Raw genomic sequence first — 9,487 nt, 5'->3', positions numbered from 1 at the left:
CCGAACTAGAGAATGGGAGGGGGCACCCAGAGAGGGGGAGTGGCGGGATGCACGGGGCCCCTGGGGGTACGCTGGGCTTGGCCAACAGATGCCCGGGAGCAGGTGTCCCCTAGTTGAGATCCCAGCCCCAGCTGACTGCTCCCCCATACTGTTGTCACAGGGGCACAACCCCGATGGCGAGGCAGACCCAGAGGGTAGCTGGGTCCTGGATCTCCGTCCCCCAACATGCCCAGCCTCACACCTTGAGGTGCTGGGACTCTGTAAAGGGGGGCAGCCTGGAGTCAACTCAGGCGGGCTCCCCATGGGGTGAAAAGATCCCACACCGATGGCCAGGACTGTGCGTGTCTTCAGCACTGGGATGGGCTCTGCCTAAGGGTAATTGACTGAGGGGAGGGGGTGACTCAGAGGGGAGAGGTGATCAGGGTGCCAGTTATGCCTGGTGCTGCACAGGTGCATCAGGAAACCAGTCCCTGCCCCAACCAGCTCACGGTCTAAACAGGCCAGGTGCTATCACCTCCATTTTATACATGGGGAAACTGAGGCCCAGAGAGATGCAGGGCCCTGTCTGATCACACAAGGTATCTTTGGAAGAGCCAGAGATAGAACCCAGGAGTCCTGGCTCCCAGCCTCACACACACATACCCCACATCCTCAGCACCAGGTCAAATAGCCCTACATGGGAGCAAAGGATCTCCTCTGGCCTTGTTCTAGGTGGTCATCGCTTTGACATGCAGGGCCCCAGGACGTTGACCAAACTACTCACACTGTAGGCTGGCTGCAAAGCATTGGGGGTAGGATAGCTCCCCTGTCAATTGGCTGGAAATGCTGGAAGTCTTGGATGTGGAGGACAGGGGGGAAGAGAGATTCTAACTACAAGGAGCCAGCGCCCTCTACAAGGGAAAGGGTAATGTCCCATTCCCTTCCCCTCCTGAGCCAGCCAGCCCCCTGCCCTGGGGCCAGATTGGAGCCAACACCCACTGGAGGGGAAAGGCCTCATGTCCCCTCCCCCAGACAGTTCACACACCTCCAAAAACAATTTTGGATAGTAAATTTTCACTAAAAACCCTCCATCATTGAATTCAATGGCCTGCTTCTAGTGCCTTGAAATCGGGTCACTCCAGATTTACACCAGGGTCACTGAGATCAGGATCCAGCCCTATAGTTTCCCACCCCTTCACCCCATAAGCCATCTCCCACATAGTTATGTTTTTAAAAAAAAAACAGCCCCTGCTTTTTCTTTTAAATGTATTTGCTTAAATCTGAAAGGCCAGCCCAGTCTGACCTAAAGAAAAACAAACCTGAACCAAAACCCTCCTTTGTCTTTCAAAGATAAAAAAGACAACAGTTCCAATTTAAATAAAATATTACAAAATGGAGACTTTAAACAAAAACAACTTACAAGTATCAGCTAGCCAAGGGCGGGAATGGACCATCAGTGTGATTGTCCAGTTATCCTAAGTAGAAAACCAAAGGTCTCTCTCCACTCTGTTAAGCGAGATGCTATCAAAGAAAATTTAACACAGACCCAAGCAGATCTCAGTTGGTTACTACCAAATCTGCAGGCTTCTGTAGGAAACGTGTGTAACACGGAGGCTGGTTTATTCGGTTGATGTCAAAGCACCGTGGTGGTCCCATCTCCATCTCTTTGCAGTGTCATTGGAGTCCGGTTGGGCCCAGGATAGGAGAGAGACAAGGTGGGGGAGGGAATGTCTTTTATTGGGTCAACTTCTGCTGGTGACAGAGCCAAGCTTTGGAGCTCACACAGACTCTGCTTCGAAAGCTTCTCTCTGCTACCAATGAAGGGTGATCCTGATTCCCAGTGCTACCCCCGATCCTACTAGACCCCACTTTCCTCTCAGAGCCAGGGCTAGAACACAGGAGTCTTGAGGCCTCGACCAGTGCATTTACCGCAAGACCATTTCTTCTTGGCATAAAGTCATTTTGTCCTCTTCGCTATTACTATATAGAGTTTGATTTATCACTGCTCGAGTAACCCTTGTATTACAGGTTTCAGAGGAGCAGCCGTGTTAGTCTGTATCCATAAAAAGTAAAGGAGGACTTGTGGCACCTTAGAGACGAACACATTTATTAGAGCATGAGCTTTCGTAAGCTACAGCTCACTTCATCGGATGCATGACACACACACTCTCTATCCCAGCCACTAGGGGGCAATGGAGGGACAAGGACACACAAAATCCCAGCCACTAGGGGGCAGCAGGGAGACACACAGTCACTTAAGGGGCAGTGGGGATGGACGGACGGACACACACATATACAGTGACTAGGTGGCAGGGGGGACACGCACAGAATCACCAGTGTGCAAATGGGACACACACACGTACACAGAGTCACTAGGCAGCAGTGGGGATGGACACACACACACGCACGCACGATTGCAGCTACTGGGGGCAGTGGTCACACAGAACCCTCCCTACCCGCTGCCCTCCCCGCCCCACCCAGCTCTGCCCCACACAGATGCTTGAGGGTGCAGCAGTAAAGAAGCCAAATTAGGGCTGGGGAAAATTTGCTCCTGGCCCCCCTCAGCCCTGCGGTCAGGCTCCCCTTGTAACTGAGGCAGGAATGAGCTGCACAGAGTCGAAGGCCAGAAGGGCCCCTTAGATCAGCTCGTCTGCCCTCCTGCATAGCGCAGACTAGAGAATCCCTCCCCCAGCCCCTGGTGGTCACCCTCTCACTTGGGTTAGACTATTTCAGCACATAGGAGACCAAACTGTGGCATGCCATGGGTGAGAGCAGGAGGGACGGTGCTCCCCCAAAGCCCTTGGCCCCTGCAATGGCAGGCAATGGAGTAGGTGAGACACCCCCAGATAACCGTGCAGGCCATCTGCACCCGCACACTGCAGCAAGCCCCCACAAGGTCCCTGCCCGTCTGACCCAGGGGAGATTCCTTCCCAGCCCCAATCTGGTGACCCTGAGCACGTGAGCCAGACCCACCAGCAGAACAAGGATTCTCCGGAGCGGCTCGGGGCACAGGCCACCCCATCGGTGTCCTGTCTCCAGGGGTGGCTGATCCCTGATGCTTCAGAGGAAACAGGGGAGGATGGGAATCCCAGATACTGCCAGCTGATTGTGTAATGGGAGGGAGGAGAAGTCTCTTTTCATTTGATTCATAGTAAATAGTTCCTTAAATGTTCTCCCTCTTATATTAGTCGCCTTGGACATTCTGTCTTCGTAGCCTACTAGCCTATTTTACTTAAGAATTTATTTCCTTCCCGAATCCTATTTTCCTAAAAGGAGGCCTCCCTCCAGGTAGTCATTCCTTGGGTCGGGCCAGCCCTTAGCGACGGTCCCCTAATTTGTATTTGTCTCCTTTGCATGGTATTTTTATCTTCCTGTGCTTTCCCACATTTCCAAAAACCACTGGCGTGGTCACCATTTAAACCACCGATGAAAACCAGGTTTCAAATACAAACCAGCAGGGTGCAAGCTTACCCCCTCTTTTATGCTATTAAAAACTCCTAAAATATCCCTATTGTAAATTCCTTGAGGACCCGGGACCTCCAAAGTCCACGGCAAAAGAACCTCCCGTTCCCCTTCTGCTGTCGCTGTCTGTAGTACTGCCTCCCCTAGACTTTCCTGCCCCAGGGTTTGGGTTAATAGGAATTATTTCAGCCTCAAGTGACTTGACTCTTCCCCCCGATGCTGTCCGGCTGGGGATGTCAGTCCATAAATGAACACAAAGGGTGGGAAAAGAACTGAAATTGAAACTAGCGTTTCTCACCAATTTGCAGTCCCAAAGTCCTGTATCGTCGTTGTTGTTTTTTTCCTTCTTCTTCCACCAGCTGATGGCCCTTGGTTGTGGCATCTCGAGGTGGGTCATGGGTGGGGTCACTTTTGTCCCAGTGACGTTAAACACTGACAGGAGGCATGGGCTGATTACCAGGGTCAACATCGTTATTTACTTTGCACACCTCTGCCGTCCACAGGAAGTTTTCCCCACGAAGCGGGCACAAAAGGTTGCGGATTCACACCATCAGAGGAGTAGGCCCGCGATCCAAATGCCAGCCAAAGCAGCACCCAGGGCTGCCTTGTCTCCAAGGTCTTCCAGCATCCACACAATTGAGACTCTAAAACACAAACCAAAACAAAACTTCTCCCCTCCCTATATAGCGGGATCCATACATTTAAATATAATTTAAACATTTAACTCAACGTATTACTTGTACTTAGACCTATTTGGGCATAAGACCCTCTTCCCCCTCCCCCTTTTTCCCCAGGAGGGGGCGCTTTCATCTTTAACTGTGCTTTGAGCATCTACTTGGGACTCAGCAAATTCATCAGCCCTGATCTTGCCAATGAATACCTATTTCACTGGGGAGCGGGCAGTTTCCAGTAACACAGGGGGCAATCCCACCAAGTATTCCCAGTGCTGCAAAGCATAGGTGCCAACTTTGCCTGGCGCCAGTGGGTGCTCGAGCCCCACCCTTCCCTGGCCCCGCCCCTGCCCCATCCCCATCCCAACCCCTTGCCCAAGGTCCCCGTCCCAACTCCACCCCCTCCCTGCCCCTCTTGGACCCTTCCCCAAATCCCCACCCCGGCCCCGCCTCTTCCCCCATCACGCTGTGTTCCCCCTCCTCCCCGCCACGCGAAACAGCTGTTTTACAGCGCAAGCGCTGGGAGGGAGGGGGGGAAAGCAGCACCCTTGCCGGGAGAGGCGGAGGTTAGCTGGGGGGGGCGGGGAGATGCCGGTGGGTGCAGAGCACCCACCAAGTTTTCTCCATGGGTGCTCCAGTCCCAGAGCACCCACGGAGTCGGTGCCTATGCTGCAAAGCCCAAACTAGAGCCAAAACCTCCTTTTCACAGAGGGTGAATCCCCTCTTTACTTCACCTCAAGCTTTGGAGACAGCAGCCACAGGGCAGAGCCCGGTTCCATAGCTCTGACTCAGCAGAGCTTCCCTCCCCCTTTCTGTGGTTGCCATCTGCAGCACAAAGGGCTGTCCCAGTCTGCTCCCTCCTTTCACAATTCAGGCAGCAGGGATCGCGAAAATCCCTCCATGAAATCTCAGGAGAAATTAACCATTTCCAGAAAATATCGAAGAGCCGTGACATCCGTGGGAGCGGAAAGTCTGAGAATCAGCTCCACTGTCTGTTGATCAGGGGAATGCCCTCCTGTTCCAAAATTACTCCAAGTTAATTCACTTGTTGGGTGCACAACTGGGCTTTTTCTTTTCTTTCTTTTTTTTTTTTTCAGGCGCTGTAAACAAAAGATCCAGGAAACTGGGTAACATCCTATCCAGTCCTTTCAAATTCTCTTCCCGGGTATCCGTGCAAACCAGGGTATCATTCACATAAGGAATCACGCTGTCTCTTAGAGGCATTCCATCCCACCTCTTAACTAAAGGGGCAGGGCAAATAATAGGGACGTTGGTCCAGCCCATTTGGGATCTTGGCAAAAGACACCTGCTTCCCCTGGAAGGTAGAAGCAAATGTATAATGGCTGTCCCGATGTAAAGGGATCGCAAAGAAAGCGTTGGCCAAATCCCAAACTGAAAACCACTGGATCCCGCCTGTGGTAAACACTCCAAATTTCATAAGGAAATGCACATTCCTTCTATAGCAGTGGGTCTCAAACTTTAGCAACCCGAGGACGCCCCATTTTGATTTAAACATTTTCACGGAGCCCCAAACCCCCTGCTCAGCCCCATGCCCTGCCCCATTCCACCCCTTCCCCCAAGGCCCCACCCCTGCCCCTCCTCTTTCCACCCCCTCCCCCGAGCTTGCCCCGTCCCTGCTCCTCCTCCTCCCTTCCAGCGCCTCCTGCATGCCGCTGAACAGCTGTTCCCCAGCGTGCTGGGGGCACTGGGAGGGAGGGGGAGGAGTTGATCAGCAGGGCTTGCAGATCCCCTGGAGTACCCTTGTGGACCTCCAGGAGTCTGCGGATCCCAGTTTGAGAAACACTGTTCTATAGTTTAACTTCCACTTGTTGTATGCTATACCATTATATTACATAGAGTTATATTATATTTACATAAAGCGTAACTGTTTATTTGTGCTTACAGAGGTTTTGTGTACCCTTATTAAAGTTACAGTGTTATTACTCAGAGCCACCTTACGGGTCCAGTGTTTTTAACATCGCTTCTTCTCTTGGACCCTTGCCGTTGTTCAGAGGTACACTGTCTTTTTATTTTTGTTTACAGCTGCCTTAGTCTGTGCTTTCTTTCCCTTGGGATTGTTCAAAAAGGCAGAAAAATATACGTCTCCATGGTCATCCATGGATCTTTTGCTTTAAAATTTCAGTGGAAAGCAGCAGACCTCTGTCGTGCTTTGTCCGAAAAAACAAACCAACAAAAAAAACCAACAACAAAATAAACCTTTCACATAGGTATCCAAAGTATTCACATAGGTCTCCTCCTTTAAAACTTCAGAAAAACAAAAAGTGTGAGAGGGGTGGGAAGCAACCGTGTAACCGGACAATGACTCACCGGCGGCACCTCCTCCTGGTCGTCTCGGGGAATTAGTGTTCCAGCCTCCAGAGCGCCCTCTTCAGGCCAGTGTCTCGCCTTGCTGCTGGCTCCTCTGTCCCTCCCAGGACCCCGGTGCCCCTTTCACTGGGTGCTGGCTCCTGTCAGTACCCCACAGTTCTGGGTCTCCCCTCCCAGGGGAACCCCCCACCCACTATCCCCACCTCGCCTCAGTCGTAGGCTCCTGCTCGTCACCAGCTAGCCCCCGTGCCCTGGGGCAGACTGCAGTGTGAGCCACCCATCACAGGCAAGGTTGGGTTTGGACCAGCGGCCTCTGCCTACCCGTGGCTGCCCCTGCAACTCCTGTCTCCAGGTGGGGTCTTTCCCTGTTCTTTGTTAACATGCCTGGTGGTGGCCGCAGGTTCAAGGACAAGGCAAAGTTTGTACCTTGAGGAAGTTTTTAACCTAAGCTGGTAAGAATAAGCTTCAGGGGGCTTTCATGCAGGTCCCCACATCTGTACCCTAGAGATCAGAGTGGGGACGAAACCTTGACAGGGCCCGAGCGGGTGTGCACCCCGCTACAAACCAATTAACCCTGCAAAGTCATTTTAAAGTACAGGCGAACAGCAGCAAGTTTTGCAAACTGAGGAGGAGGAGAAGACGAGGATATAGTTAGCTCTGAATGAAGAATGGGGTTCCCTGGGTTAAAACAGCTGGGAAGACTTACCCCTCGTTTTTATCCAGGGTCTGGGAAGAAAGTGAGGGTTCTTACTGGTTCTTGCAAACCCTGAATTTGTTCCCCCTGTGTCTGTTGCTTTGGTTTGTATGCCAAATGGATGACAGGATTGCCATTCTCGGCTGCAGTTATCTGTTTCTGGGCAACTCCTTGTGTTAATGCATTCATTCGAGACGTTAACCTGCTCACTCTCCTCCGTTTTTCACTTTGAAACCCTTTTTTTCTCCACTCCCTTGTGACCAAGTCCCAGCTCCTGTCTCTTAAGGTGGTCTGTTAACTCTGCTTCAGACTCCAAGCCTTCTAATGCCAAATTATCTTTCACCACCCCTAGCTCCAATTGACAATCCTCCAGTTTCATTTCCTGGAGTAACAACAAACTTGAAAAATGACTGGCAGCTGTCCATATGCTGCCTTTTTCTCTGGTTTTGGCTTCATGCCTTTACAATACCCTTCCAACCCCTTGCAAGCGGACTCAAGAGCCTCCTTTCATAGAATCATAGAATCATAGAATATCAGGGTTGGAAGGGACCTCAGGAGGTCATCTAGTCCAACCCCCTGCTCAAAAGCAGGACCCATCCCCAATTAAATCATCCCAGCCAGGGCTTTGTCAAGCCTGACCTTAAAAACTTCTAAGGAAGGAGATTCCACCACCTCCCTAGGCAATGCATTCCAGTGTTTCACCACCCTCCTAGTGAAAGAGTTTTTCCTAATATCCAACCTAGACCTCCCCCACGGCAACTTGAGACCATTACTCCTTGTCCTGTCCTCTTCCACCACGGAGAATAGTCTAGAACCATCCTCTCTGGAACCACCTCTCAGGTAGTTGAAAGCAGCTATCAAATCCCCCCTCATTCTTCTCTTCTGCAGACTAAACAATCCCAGTTCCCTCAGCCTCTCCTCATAACTCATGTGTTCCAGACCCCTAATCATTTTTGTTGCCCTTCGCTGGACTCTTTCCAATTTATCCACATCCTTCTTGTAGTGTGGGGCCCAAACCTGGACACAGTACTCCAGATGAGGCCTCACCAATGTCGAATAGAGGGGGACGATCACGTCCCTCGATCTGCTCGCTATGCCCCTACTTATACATGCCAAAATGCCATTGGCCTTCTTGGCAACAAGGGCACACTGCTGACTCATATCCAGCCTCTCGTCCACTGTCACCCCTAGGTCCTTTTCCGCAGAACTGCTGCCTAGCCATTCGGTCCCTAGTCTGTAGCGGTGCATTGGGTTCTTCCGTCCTAAGTGCAGGACCCTGCACTTATCCTTATTGAACCTCATCAGATTTCTTTTGGCCCAATCCTCCAATTTGTCTAGGTCCCTCTGTATCCTATCCCTGCCCTCCAGCGTATCTACCACTCCTCCCAGTTTAGTGTCATCTGCAAATTTGCTGAGAGTGCAATCCACACCATCCTCCAGATCATTTATGAAGATATTGAACAAAACCGGCCCCAGGACCAACCCCTGGGGCACCCCACTTGACACCGGCTGCCAACTAGACATGGAACCATTGATCACTACCCGTTGAGCCCGACAATCTAGCCAACTTTCTACCCACCTTATAGTGCATTCATCCAGCCCATACTTCCTTAACTTGCTGACAAGAATACTGTGGGAGACCGTGTCAAAAGCTTTGCTAAAGTCAAGCTAAAGTCAAGATTCCTTGGAAGGCATCCTGGCCCCATGGGCCATAGGAGGGTGGGCTCCTCAGCTAGCCCCCACCCCTCCTAATACCCTTTTTCGTTGTCTGGGGTGGTCATTCCGCCGCTAACCTTGGTCATGCAGAAGATCACGGGTATTCGGTTATTCTTCACTGTGTGAGACTCAAGTAATTCAGTCCAAAGGACCTTAGGGTGCCCGCATTCCCCACCAAAACTGTTACCCGCACAGTTTACAACTCCACCCTTACCCTCCCTCGGTACTCAGGGTATAATATAGAGCTCCCACCTCTACCCATCCTTGTGAGTACTAGGGGTGTAAGGGACCCAACTTTACCCTTCCATGGGCTCAGGACTCCACCCTTCCATGGGCTCAGGGTAAAAACCCATTTCTGGTGGACTCAGAGTAAACAACTTTACCTTTCCGTGGGCTCGGGGCTCTAGTCTTCCATGGGCTCAGGTTCCTACCCCTCCATGGGCTCAGGGCAAACACCCATTTCTGGTGGAGATCTACAGGTCTGCGAGGCCTTTTCCCAGTGGAAGAGCCTTCACACTGTGAATATCTTTAAGCATGTACAAGTATTTATTAACAATTAGCAACAAATCAGCAGAACACTCACACAAAGCCTCTTATGCTCACCAGTAAAACAGACAGATGTCTCCCAGTGGCCAGT

This window comes from Lepidochelys kempii, chromosome 6 (genome assembly GCF_965140285.1).
Source record: "Lepidochelys kempii isolate rLepKem1 chromosome 6, rLepKem1.hap1, whole genome shotgun sequence".
Lineage (NCBI taxonomy): Eukaryota > Metazoa > Chordata > Testudines > Cheloniidae > Lepidochelys > Lepidochelys kempii.
Note: the sequence above shows the minus strand (reverse complement) of the source record.